The following is a 4,552-nucleotide window of genomic DNA, read 5'->3' as shown; positions in this document are numbered from 1 at the left end:
TGGTACTTTTTGTAGTTCAATTAATTCTTAATTTATTACATTCTTTCTAAAGTGTATTAAATTTCATTCAATAATCTAATCGTATACTGTTATCTCCCATACAAGATTCCTGGTTATTATTTACAATGAATATTAGCATTACCTATTTTAAAAGCGAAGCTTTTTAGATCAAGCAGGGTTTGTCCGACGTCCGTACGTGTGTCTGTCTGTCCGTCCGTCCGAGGAAATATTTTTCTTCCCTTCCATGCCCTTTCGAATTTATAGTCCCTATATGATATGGGCTATTTTTCAGCCTTTCCATATCCCTACAAATATAGAGTCCCTAAATATGCTAGTGACGCAGCCACTAGTGCTTATAAATCTATCTATCATTTGACATATAACGTAATTTCTGCTTTCATTGGTCATGTCACTTAAAGAGATTCTTAGGTCATGCCAATTAAATTAAAAATAATACAGAGGATCTCTTAAATGTTTAATTTCGATTACTAAACCATTTGTTAGCCGTATTATCATTTGTTTTCCATCAAAAATCGACGAAAATATCGTTGTTAAAAATTATAAAATAAATAGTTGGTACGTAATAATATCTACTATTTTAGAGTACTATTAGAAATCTTAACATTATTAAAATTCTCAAATTTATTTAGTGTTAGATAAAGTATTTTTCAGAATTTATTTCTCATGTCAATTATAAGTCAAGTGAGATGGCCGAAGTTGATGGGGTTGGGGGGTGGATATACTTTACTAGTTGTTAGTCTAAAATGTGGTGTGTTACAGTTCATATACTAAGAATATCCTTAAGTTAAAAATATAGCTAAAACATCTTTTGTTTTGTCGCTATTGGGGGCTTCGGCTTGTTAGCAAAGACAAATTTTGACTAATATATAATAATGTGTTGGAAACTAATGTTTTGTCCCATGAATGTTTTCAAATTAAATCGATGACGGGTGTAACATTCCCATATCCTAAAAATACTAATATTTAAAAATTTCATAGTTAGAATGAATACCTACACACAATGATTTTCCTTCAACGGGTCTATTTTAGGTAGATATCATTCATAATCTTATTTTTTATGAAAGCATAGCTTTTTATAGTAAGGGTCGGTTTATCCGTAACAGATAGCCCATTTATTTAAGCATTGACACACACACACACACAACTGTCGACTTCAAACTTTATATGATTGCAATAACAGTTAGGTAGAATCTGGGAAGCATTGCAACTCTATACTAAGGGGGGGGGGGGGGATGGAACCATCTCGTAATCAATGCGCAAATGGCACTTAGAATCCGAATTTTGTTGCCGTTAGCCGTTACTTTTCCAGCTATTTGTTCGATTTAGGGAAAATAGACCTAACAAGGATTATTCAAGCCAGGTTTCATAACAAAATTCGAATCCTAAATGCCAATATTTGCACATAGATTAAGAGTTGGTTGCATTAAAAACACCCCTTATCAGAAAGTCAATAAGTCTATTTAAAACTAAAATCAAGTTTATCCATGAACTTAAACGATTGCTAAAAGCTGTGAGTAATAATTTCTTTTTTATTTTACTCTTCAATTTGATTTGTAATTATTTAGAATTTTTATCTTATCAGCCTATGCCAGCTGCCAAACTCTGAGAGGTGAAACCCCTGTGGATGTTAAATAGGAACAAAAGTTGGGACGCCAGTGGTTGTGACTGGTGAGAGAAGAAAGAGGTGCTGGGGTGCGTCGTGACAAAATAATTAAGTTCCTCAAATTCTTAAAAGGTAATGTAACGGGATTGTCCTATGGAAGGTTTTTTTTATGTACCTAAATTTACTTACTGATATCTTACAAAATAGAATGATGTCTGTTTATCTGTTCAACCGCTGCGCTGCACCGAGTAGGCTTTTTTAGGTGAATTCCCCTTAGTCCAAGCAATGTTTTACACAATTTTCTTCTTTCTAGAAAAAAAATAATTTAAGGACTTAAGGCGAAGGTACAAGTGCTATTGTATCCTAATAGCGACTGCCCCTCCCCCCCCCCTTGCATGTAAGGGCTCTTAAAGTAAAGAGGGAGGGAGAGACAGGAAAAATTAGCTAAAACCACCCTAAGACTTAAATCTCAATATGAATCAGTATAATAAAAATCCCGGACTTATTTGAAGGTTTCCTAAGCTTTTTTCTGTTAAGATTTCATTAACAACTGAACCGATTGATTTCTACATTGTAGATAAGCTTCATATGTATGTCGTATCACTACTAGGGAATCACCCTAAAAATTGAAGAAAAAAATTCACCTAATTGGTCATTTCATAGTTATTTCTCACATTGTATTATAGACAGCTTTCCGCAGATCATAAATGAAAAAATATAAGATTAAAACCAGTTTTGAACCCCAGGGGTCGAAGGCCTGGCTAACAAATCTGGTATTCATTTTATGTTTTTTATTTTAGTAATCGTGGAAAATTGATTTTTTCTGTATAGCTGAGAACCAGTTCTAATCTAGCAGACATTAATCAGTTTTCAATTTTCAGACCTTATTTGACTAAAGTATATACTTATTTTCAGGACACGTATATACGAAAGAACAGGAGAGGAGAGTGACATAATTCTTATTCTCATAACTCGTCACTCAAGGAACAAACTAGATGCTATTTCATTTTCTTCCATGTTGTTTTATATATAATTAGTGGCTTCGCACCTAGAGATTATGGACATATTTATCTCTAACTTATAATTTGTTTTGTAAAAAATGCAGGGGTGTTTATCTACACAAGATTAATTTTTTTCCTCGGCTGCAAATCATTTTTTCCCCCACCCACTGATTTTTTTCCTTAGGAGGGTTGAAAAAGGAAAAATGTTTTTAGTACTCTTAATTTTATTCACTTTTGTTACCCCTCCCACATATTTTTCTGTTTTTTAAACTAATACTGACGATATAAGATTATTATGTATTAAGTTTTCAGAGCAAAACATAATAAATCAATATTTTTTGGGGCTCTATTATTTTCTACATGAAACTACTTGAATAAGCTATCGTTTTATATTTTGAGTTTATTTTTTGTTGAATCATATAAAATTTTAAAAAAGCTTTTTTGTTTTGTTTTTGTAAATTACCTAAGCAAATTTTAATTTAAAACATTTTTTATGTACAAATAACATCTAATTTGTCTTAACAGGAAATGTGTAATTAAACGAACAGTAAGATTTTAAAGATCCTTCGCCGGAACCGCCTGTTCAAACTAAATCCTTGGAGTAGATATTTAACAAGTCGATCCCTGACCTATACTGGAAGTCTTTATCCCAAGAGGTTATTGCTAAGAATGAGTAGGCATGAAACCGTCGCCTAATGGCTGCTGGAGTTGTGCCTGCCAGATGCAGCAGTAGACATCCCTAGCCTAACAATATCGGTTAGCAGCGCATGAAAAAAAAACACAACGTTAATTTTTTGGGTATATTCAGTGACTTTAACCATGTTGCAATCTATCGATAAAAAATAAAAACCATTCAGACATATTTTGTGACAAAACATAATTTTATTTCAGACTGGCCTTTTTTGTTATCATAATAATTTAAATAGTAAAAAATCTTTAAATTATACCTAATTATCTTTGCATCCGCTTTGCATATCTAGAATTAATTCAACTAAAATAAAGGGGAGGGGGGCAATATAACCATCTCGTAATCAGTGTGCAAATATCCTTGGTAGGTCTATTTCCCTAAATTGAACAAAAAGTAACAGCTAAAGGCTCATTAATTCAAGCTAAATGATACCAAAAAAAACTTTTAGATTTCTAGTACCAGTCCCTTTCTCGTTTGGATCGGCCTATATGGTGTAGGGCTTGTGAGGGATTTGTACTGAAAATAGCAACAACAAAAAAAAGACTGAACGGCTTAGGTATCAGCCATTAGCCGTTACTTTTTAAAGGTTGGAGGCGGAAGTGACACTTTTTGTAACCAAAACTAAGAATCAAAGGAACTTCAGGGGTATAAAATTTTTAAAAATTACTAAGAGGAGAACGCTGGATATTATTTTGAAAAAAAAAGTTTATCTCAGATGATTGAAAATTGTTTAGCTACTTTAGCGAGAAATGCAAAAAAATTTCAGTGGGTAATGGCGGTTTTCGGCGGTAGCAGTGTTTCACCCGCCATTTCTTAACAGTTCCATATTGTACCTCTTAAAAGCAACTGCCATGCCGAATCTCAGAGCTGTAACTCTTTATTTAGATGAGTTCCTTTGACTTTTAGTTGTGGTTTCTAAAAGTGTCAATTCCGCCCCCTCCCTTTACTCATCCTAAGTTTCATAATGAAATTCGGATTCTATATGCAATTGCACACTGATTACGAGATGGTTGCATTAATTCCGCCTCCCCCTTTATAATGCTATTTAGATTTTCTGTGGGTTATATATATATTATCTTCGATTTATAACAATTTTATACCTAAAGTCTTCAAATTTTAATTTAACATTTTATAATTCCTTTATAATCTCAAACATCTTTGTTTTGAATTTTTTTTGGGGGGGGGGAAGGGGGGGGGGTTGATATTCCGTTTCTTGGCTTTTCCAGATAAGAACAATGC

At 33.1% G+C, this 4,552-nt stretch overlaps 1 long non-coding RNA gene across 1 annotated transcript; it reads left to right on the top strand.

Moving 5' to 3' along the window:
• The first annotated feature begins 244 nt into the window (after positions 1-244).
• LOC145333515 (uncharacterized) lies at positions 245-2,611 on the top strand. Its single transcript, XR_013884524.1, has 3 exons — positions 245-1,050; positions 1,604-1,756; positions 2,540-2,611. It is a non-coding gene; the product is annotated as an uncharacterized LOC145333515 (long non-coding RNA).
• Positions 2,612-4,552: the final 1,941 nt, after the last annotated feature.

Source organism: Acartia tonsa, chromosome 12 (assembly GCF_053477335.1).
Source record: "Acartia tonsa isolate MP-2025a chromosome 12, ASM5347733v1, whole genome shotgun sequence".
NCBI lineage: Eukaryota > Metazoa > Arthropoda > Copepoda > Calanoida > Acartiidae > Acartia > Acartia tonsa.
The sequence above is the reverse complement of the archived record's forward strand: the minus strand, read 5'-3'. Positions and strand labels throughout refer to the sequence as shown.